The sequence below is a fragment of the Papaver somniferum genome, chromosome 11, assembly GCF_003573695.1.
Source record: "Papaver somniferum cultivar HN1 chromosome 11, ASM357369v1, whole genome shotgun sequence".
NCBI lineage: Eukaryota > Viridiplantae > Streptophyta > Magnoliopsida > Ranunculales > Papaveraceae > Papaver > Papaver somniferum.
The window spans coordinates 20,120,171-20,130,177 of NC_039368.1; positions in this window are offsets into that span (position 1 = coordinate 20,120,171).

Consider the following 10,007-nt stretch of genomic DNA (forward strand, 5'->3'; position numbering starts at 1 on the left):
CCCTCCGACGTTGGATCTTTGCCCAAACAAATCTAAGGGCAGAAGTTAAAAAGATGTACCGGTAACACGATGTACTGCGGAGCACCAGATAACTCCCGAAGAGTTACTTTATCTCATCCCCAAAAGAAGCCAAGATCAACGGTGGAGAGAAAATGAACTGACAAGGATGTAACAGGGGCAGAAGACACTTGCCTGACACGAGCAGGCACCTCAACTACCCGCATTAAACACTCTGAGCAACATACGTGTCGATCAACCCTTGGAACGAACGAAGACGACTCTGCGTGATGAAGTAATAAACGAAGACCCCCGCGGGATGGACACAGAACACAAGAAGATAAGGCTCCAACGGTCCTCAGAGATGGGTCCCACATTCTAACCCTATAAATACCCCCTCTCCACCAAGAGTAAAGGGATCAGAAAGACTGGGGGAGAAGGAGAGAGAGAAAAGATTGTAAGTGTAAGTTAGTCCTTTACAATAGACAGACCTATGTAAACTACAAAGTCACTCGACTATCTTTGTAATCATCAAGTACATAGTGAAACAACAACCCCGTGGATGTAGGCCTTAGTGCTGAACCACGTAAATCCCGGTCTCATTTACACTTCAGCACTTTATTTTTGTCTAACGCTTCATGAGTTTTACTTTAATGCTTCGTTTTCTTTATCTCCCCTTGCGTAAACGCCACTCGCAGTGTTCTTAGATGAGGCTATGATAAACCCGAAGGTTTTGAGCCAAGGAATCAATGCCATTGTATTATCAGCACGAGTTGGTACCTAGAGTTTGAATATTGTTTGTGAACATATAGATGCCCTCGTGATTTACGTGTTCACAGAAGAAGTTCAAGAAGGTAAATTTTCCTTTAACTTATCATATTAGAAATTGGGTTTGATTTGGATATAAAACTTTAGGTTTTTTCCCCCTTTTTTTAAAAAAAAAAAAAATCTGGTTTGATAAGGGGAAAGAAAGATGAGATTTTTATGTGAAAATATTTTTAATTTTTAGATTTGGCACTTTAGAACCGATTTTGTTTTAATTGATAGTTGAAAGCAATGGGGTATGAGTTTTTTTTTTTTAACAGGTCATGCACCTAATTTAGGTTACAAAAGAAATTAGGGGAAATTGGTTTGTGTTGTTTTTTAAACAGTTCATTCATTTGTGTTAGTTATTATATGACCGATAAAATTGGTTTTGTTGGTGGTAATAACAACATCTAAGTCAGCTAAGGGGAAAGAAAGAAGTTAGTTGTGTTAATGGGAAATGGAGTATTTGAATATGGAAAATTTGAAGTGAGGATGAGTAGAATGTTGTTGTTCTTAATTGTATTAAAATAGAAATATGTGTTGCTGGGAACTAAGCATGATCAATGGCGATATTCCTTCTTCATAGTATAGCGAAAGTAAACATCTGGGAATTTATTTATGACCTGCTATGAACAACCAAGCATGGTTACTTACACGGGCACTGAGATAAACTAAGCATCATTTAGTTTTGAGATTTTAAACATTATGTAGAGGTCAATGGATAGCTAGATCAGATACATAGCTAACTGACACTCCAGTTGATGGACTGTGCTTTAAATTTGTTTCTACATTTTGTAAAGAAAGAAAAATCCCATTTGCTTCTCAAATAGTTTGTCGAATTTACATGAATTGTTTATTATAGTGATAAAGGAACTGCTAACTATTAGCTTCTCAAATAGTTTGTGGAAAATGTGGATGATACTAATTGAAAAATTGTGATCAATAGATGGATTTATAAATGAATTCTTTATTAAAAAAAAAGAACATTTGCTTCCCGGTGCATCTCCTCAAGCGAAGTATTATGTTCTGCAAGAATTTTGAGTTCTAACTTTGGTGGTTTGTCTTGGTATATCGATCTTTAACGTTTTTGTTAACCATTTTTTTTTTATTTCAATGTGATCTCTTTAGCCATTTATGCTGGATTTTATAGTTAACTTAAATTTAATCAGAACATGTCTATAATTGTAGAGGAAGGACAGTGATGTATGCAAAGATGACTCCACAAGAAGACCGACCATGGAGAGAACAACATATGCCATTGTGTTGGGATTAGCTTTTACTAAAATCCTTCAAGTTGCTGTCAAAAAATATCTGCTTCTTCTTGATTTTTACCAACGCTTCATGTTGTAAAGATCTATTGGAATGTATCGTATAGAAAAGTGCATATGATTTTTTTGTTTTAAAATATTTTTGATTGTTTTTCTGAATAGAATGAAATGGCAGGCGCATCGCACGTGCGTGTCATACTAGTCTACATAATGTAAGCAACTCAATATACTGTCTCCAATACTCGTATGAATTAACAAATGAGTGATTAATAACATAAAATAAGAGGATAAACCGGAGACATGGAAGAAGACATGAATTCAAGAATTCAGCCATATAGGCCGTATCCAGTAGCAGGACCAACTCACGCGTACTCAGAAGAAGACCGAATCAGTAGAAACCTTATTTCTTCTTCCCTGGAAATAGCTGAATTCCCACCAAATGATGAAAGGGGTCCCATGATGAAAACCTGAAACAACAAAAATTCGGAACTATTAGTGAAGATAAAAATATCTATCTATAACTATTATAAAGGGAACACCCCTTGGGCACATTAGTGAAGCTACAAATTTTAAAAACACGAATTTGCCCTTGAATGTACAACATTATCAAAAATATCATCTAAATTAAGTGAGGCTAAAACAATAAATATGAAAACAAATTGGAACTTAGGAGAGAATCGAGAAAAAATGTATCACGTGTGCCAGGGTCCCATGAAGGGGTAAACAAAAGCACGTGCGTGCATACTTGTAGGAAGAAAACAAACCTTTTCCGTCGATGGTAGCGAAAATGATTTTAGCTTATATACCATATATGCTGCTAAACTGAGTATATAACTGATATTCAACTCCATACAAATCACATACCATTGGCTTCATCTAGGACGTTCTTTATGTGTATAAACTGTTCTTTATGTGTATAAACTGTAATTATTCATCCAAGCTGAAAACACATATTATTGTCTTCATCTGGGCCGTACTTTATATGTCTGAACTATAGATGACCGTCCATATAGAAAAACACCACTGTCCTTTATAATATAGACTAGGATATGGCCCGTGACATAACAACACGAGAATTGGCCTGTGGCACTATTAATTTATTATTGTTTTTGCTAATGTAAATGCCAACCCCTAGTATGCAGCTGCCCTACATGATTTATGACACTGAAAACCCAAAGCGACATGAAGATTGTCACATACCTTATTTATCAAGTAAAGTTTGTAAAATAACAGTGCTCCACATTCTGAATTCTACTTTAGGAGCATTACTATTTGAGTAACTTCTTTGGCGAAAACACAAAGATGAACCAAAGGGGAAAAATATGTCATTTATAGAACCAAAACAGTGTATATGAGATTTAACTTCTTACACTTTTTGTTGCTCTCTCTGTCTCCATATTATGCATGGAAAGTGCTATCTGATCCAAATGATTGCAAACAACTGCATATTCAAAATGTTCTAGAACTAAGATTTTTGAGAGATTAGCCCTTGGTTGTTTGAAACCAATCAACCATCGATTAGATACCATATAAAAGCGTAGATTATCCAAATATGCCAGGGGATCAGATCGAACTCAAATTAATCTGACAGATGAAAAACTCAAAGTTGAATTGATAAGTTCGACTCCTTGAACACTCCGTAAATTTTTTGATTTTTATATTTTTTAGGAATATGATGTTCTTAGTCATGTGCATGACAAAGACGTCTTATAGGTTGGTTGATAGGACATTCAAAATATGACATTTCTCTCGGGTTCAAAATGAGAATACGTTTAAAATGCGAGATCTTTGCCTTCCCAGGCTCTTTAGACATCAACCTTCTGTGTAGCAGCTTCAACATTATTTTCTACTTGGATTAAGCTTTCATTTGTTTCCAAAGGCATCAAAGGTTTGCAACATAATTTACTTTTTATCATGTTAATTAAGGACAAAATTTTTGTTTTTATCATGTTGAGTAAGGGCATGCAATCTACACTGTGTTCCTTGGCGCTAACAACAAATTCGATAACTGTGTTTAAGTTTTCATGGAAGTAAATCAAAAAGAAATATACCACCACTGCCATATCATGCACTTAATACCCTACGCGGAGCCCACACCATGAAATTGCACATGCAGCTAAAGCAATCAACTCATGTATATACCATATAATAATGACTGGGTTTACACGCCGAACTGTTGATTTATATTTGAAGATTAAACGAAACCAAAGGAGTTGTATGAAATTAAATTTGCAACTAAAACACTCAACTGTTGTAGACATAATCCATGTCTGAAGCATTGGGTTCTCTTGAATAAGTGGAAACTAACATCTCTGAGATAATACAAAAAAGGAAAAAAACTGGTGAGTGTGATGCAAAAACAATTTCTAAAAAGTTGCAATAAGAAATCAAATAATTATTTGGAAGGAACTTATATTAGTTGGACTTTCTGCGTTGTGTTTCTTCAAATCCACATATTTGATGGACCCAACCATATATTGGCAATTCGATTAAAGATAGGATATTGCATGAAAAATACAGTAAAGTTCAGGAAGGAATGTAATAGGTGCATGTGACCAAGGAATAATTAGAGACTACCTAAACTGGGTAAAAAATGTTCAAAATACAAATTATGAGAAGCCTTGGGTAACTAATAAATGATAAATACTTAGACCTGGAATGGTGGTGTTATAAAATGAGTGTGTAAAGATTATCGAGCCGAACTGAAAAACGATCATGCGCATTTTTATTCTTCCGTTTCAGAACCATAAGACTACCTTATTACTAAAACATATATAGTCCATTATATACACATCACAATTAACTAATGAGTACGCTAAAAAGGTAAGGACAACAAAAGGACTAAAAAGAAAACTCATAATTGCATCACCGTGAGCATACAATGCATTATCAGTTATTTCCGCCAGTCCCGCCCCAAAAAACACATATTTTCCTTGCGTGAGATATATTGAGATACTAATCGTGAGTTATAAAAATGCATATTTGAGCCCTCTAACATCTCGAATATGTAATATGTTTGCTTTCTGGTTACTAAAGCACCTGCACTTTTAAGAAGATCTCCGGTTTCTACATCTTTTAAATCTCTTGCAGAAATTTGCATTAAGATGTGCGGAGTTGTGAAACCGTTGTTGTTTATGTTATTTATTGCTCCAACCATTGATGTTCGCAACCACGCATATTGACCCTTCTACCAAGTGACTCTAATTTTCCAAACCACAGTAGTATTGAAGCAGCATAATAATGTCTAATCTTGAATGATCCTTCAAACATTTCTCTTTCATGAAAAATAATTTCCTCTACCGACTTACACTACCACCCCAAACCCCAGTAGTATCTAACCACCATTTAAACTATACAATCCATTTATGATTACCCTGGAGAAAGCATAACAAAGTGAAAGATGTCAGACACAGATACTGGTAAACTAAGCAAATAATTTTACTTAAGTTAGATCATAGTACAGTGAAATCCATTACTTTAAAAAAAAAAGTTGGCCATTCATCTAACCAGGTTGTTTCACTCCTTAGTGGTACATTTTTCCACTCCCACCTCTTATCCAATAGAAAGTCGCAAATTTTCACATTTTGTTGACGACACCTAATTATAGGAGATCAAAGTACCTAACCTCAACCAGGATGCATTAACGTTATTTTCTTGGTGGGAATTTTGTGTTATGGTCTTACAATTATTGGTTAAGACACGGCTACTTAAATTAAAAAATCAGACTTCCAAGAAATCAAACGTAGTGCGCAATATCATTCGAAAGAAAACTAAATGGGACATTATATAGTTTGCTTACGTTTTCGTCTGGCATGGTTTCTTTTAGCTAGTGTCTGGTAGCCGATTGATAACCTGATGCGTCATAACTGTGTTTTTCTGGTAAGAGATAATCAGAGTTGAGACGCCGTCATTGAATCACTGCATCCACGACAACAACAAAAATCAGGAACAAAAGCTACAAAAATCAATATTGCGAACGGAATATCAAAATCAATACAATGGAAGCAATTGGTCATTGAACTAAAATTGTGGAGTACAAATCTAAGAAAGTGAATATAAGGGAGTGTCAAAGAATTGTTCAGTTGAATAAAACCATGGCATAGGAGTGTCGTAAAATTCAAAACTGATAATCTTTAAAGAGTTTCATTCCAATCAAACTAAAAATAAAATAAAAAAGTAAGAAAAAGCTGTTAAAGAAGAAAATCCTAAATATGCTGATGGAATTGAAAGGATACGTCTTGGGAAGAATAGATAAATGAATCAAACCTAAAATCAGGGTTGTACTTTGTATAACCAACGGAGAACGACGAAATCCTTTCGATTGCAGGTACTTTCATCTCAGGGAAATAAACAAATCATTTCTCACATAATCATCTCTGTTTCAGTTTTTCCTGCATTTACTGCAGTGAAATTGATGGCTGAATAAAAGGGGAGCTTTTGATTCTGACCCGTACGTTACGTTTTCTTTGGGTGGCTTGTTTCAGTCAGTAAAAATAATCTATCTGAATTTCGTGGATGAATCACTACCATCCTTTATATGTCCAAGATGAATCGCTACCGTCCTTTATAATTCCAAAATGTAGGTTATAGTTTCAGTTTCGTGGATGAATCGCAACCATCCTTTATGTGTCCAAACTGTTGATGACCGTCCATATGAAAAAACACCACTGTCCCTTATAATATAGATAGTCATTTTTTACAAGACATAAAACTAGACAATAATAATTTGAAATATAAACTTTAAAAATAAAAATTTGGGATAACGTTCTTCATTTCACCAAATTTTCAATCAGTGCTCTCATGGACGGAGTCTCCTTTGTTTATCTTCTTCTTTGGCTTCAAATTAGTTTTGCCTTGATTTTCCTTGCCTTGAACTTTTCTTTGCCTTTTCTTAGTTGCGCTTTTGACTTGGTTAATATCCAAAACTTGAAGACTTCTTTGCTTCTTACTAATTTCTTTACAACTATCATAAAGAACTAGCCGTTGGCGCTAGAGTCAAAATCGCTGGCGATAAAGACTTCAACGCTGGCTTTATTTATAATATCGCTTGCTAGAATGTCTATGGCTTATAAGTTTTCCCATAGTAACACAATTGTTTAGCCATGCCACCTAGTATGCCAAACAGGTTTTTTTTGGCATGTGCATAGGAATAGTCCTTATGGGAAAAACAAAAAAAAACTCTCTCTTCTCCGCCCTTTCATTCCATAAATATCACACAACTCTTTGATCTACTCCCTCCGTCCCTAATATATAGGCGAAGAAGTGGGTTTCTCTTAGAATAAGAAAAAACTTTGATTTCATACATATCCATCCTCTTTCCTATTTTGTCCTTTGTACAATTTCCAACATTAAAAACATTAATTTAATTATGATGATAACTATCTATAGTAAATAAGAGTAATGTATTGAAAAACACATCTCCGAATTGAAAATCCGTCAATCTGATGTGACTACAAATTTTCGTCTGTATAATAGGAGGGACGGAGGGAGTATCAAGTAAGCTATATATATCAAACAACTCATTGATATTAAACTAAGCTTTTCTTCTCCACCCTTTCTGGTCCAGATCCAACCGACAGACGACCCATTCCACGACTTTTAATCTCCAGCCTTTTCTGAAGTTTAGTTTTTTCTTTGATCCCTGTTACTTTGAGGAAGTGCAAAAGTGTAATCATCGATGATGAAGAGCAGACCAAGAAGGAAAGAGTAATTGTAACAAAAAGGAAGAAAATTGGTGAAGTAGAGGAATACGAAAAGGTGGTTATAGAAATTGGTGAAGAAGAGCAGATTGAAATAGTAATCGTGTTAAAAAGAAAAGCAATTGATGAAGAAGAGCAGATCCAGAAGGAAGGAGTAATCTTAAGAAAAAGAAAAGAAATTGATGAAGTTCGCATGGATAAGAAAGAAGTAGTCTTGATAAAAAGAAACGAATTTGATGAAGAATATCAAATTGATGAGGAAGAGCAGAAGGAAAGAAGAGTTATTTTTAAAAAAAGAAAAGAGATTGATGAAGAGCGAATCAATAAGGAAAGAGTAATTGTAGAAAAAAGGATAAAGATCGATGAAGAAGAGGAGAACGAGAAAGAAAGAAGACTAATGGTTAAAGAATTTGATGAAATTTTTAAAAAAAGAACAGAAATTGATGAAGAAGAAGAGCGAATCGATAAAAAGAGGAAAAAGATCGATGATGAAGAGGAGAACGAGAAGGAAAGAAGAGTAATTGTTAGAGAAATTGATGGAAAAGAGCAGAACGAGGAAAGAATTTTTGGAAACGAAAGAAGAGAAATTGATGATGAAGAGCAGAACGGCAAGGAAAGCGCAGTTGGAAATCAAATCAATGATGATTATTCTCCTCCATGTAAAAGTCTTCCTGAGGATTTGATAATGGACAATAACTTGACGAGATTACCAGCTTGGGCTCTAGCAATATGCAGTTGCGTCAGTAAGTTATGGTACAAAACAATTTACAGTTATGCACAATTTGCTTCTTCTCACTTTTTTCAAAATCAAAATAAATTAAGTCTAGGATTTAATCTTCTTAATATAAAGATGCACAATGCTGTGAAGGGTTATTTTTTCAGTTTTGAAGAAGATGATGATGATGATATTTTTATTACATTATATACAGCACTAACATTCCGAGGCATAAATGAACTAGTAGGATATTGCAATGGTTTAATATGTATTAAATTATTGAGTGAATCAACTGATGAGATAGGTGTAATAAGTGTCGTTAGCCGGACCAGATGTGAGGTACTTAGCCTCTCCTATTTAACTCCTACCAGTACCGGGGAATTGTGCAGATATTTATGTCATGGTTTTGGTTTTGATTCAGTATCACAAGTATTTAAGGTTGTCCTTGTTTTTACTTCACAAGCGGATGAAGAGTTTGTTTGCATGGTGTTCACACTGGGAACCAATTCATGGAGAACAATAACCACTACTGCGGCTGAAATCTCACTGCCACCTGGTTCTTTTGCTTCCCCTGTTTGTCGATTGGTAACTTGTATTCCGAGAATGTCTTGTAGACAAGCCACCTTTTGTGGGGATGATCTCTTTTGGAAGACAACTATTGAAGTTGGTAATAATAGTGACATCGAAATGTTGCTCTCATTCGACCTCCACAACGAGAAGATTCAGTTCATTGGGCTCCCAACTGAATGCACTCTGCCTATAACGATGAATTGGCATCAATATCTAGTAGTTGATCATCTTATGGAGTTCAAAGGGTATCCTTGTATTGCACGTTCTTAGAAGATAAAAATGAGCAACAGTGATCATAGCGGTCATCGTTGTAATGACCAGAGTAGTTTCTGTTGTTGTTGTTGTTGCAAGGTTCATCTGTATATACTCAAGGACAAGGTCAAGCAAATATGGATCAAGGAAGAAACTTTCGATGTCCAAATTAAGGATCCGGAAGGTTTACTCCCAGGTCCCTTCTGTTGTTACTTAGGTACCACTACTGCTACTACAATGCCTCCTCCAACACGGATATTGAGTTTACATGATCAGGTGTTGCTGTATTGGTTTGATGGGGACTGTATTATGCTCTACAATTTGCACGAGAAACATCTCAAGGTGGTAAGATGCTCTCACTCCTACACTGATTTGTTTCGAACTAGGCTGAATAAACTCCCAGGCCATCACATTGACGACGATGATATTGTGGACATGGATTATCAGCTGCATGCTCAAGTGGAGAACATAGTTTCTCTGGAAACCTTTATTCCTGAAGGAATAACTTGTAAGTTTAGTTGTTATGAGGATTTGCTACAGCTTGTGAGGAAAAAGCAACCTGCAGGATGGGTGAATCCTGGAAGAGGATCGCCAAAAGTTTATACTTATTTTAGTTTGCTTTTTTCCTAGTATTTAACTTCATCTTGCTATCAAATTGTTCAGTTTACTTGACTGTTACTTATTTATGTGGTTAAGATT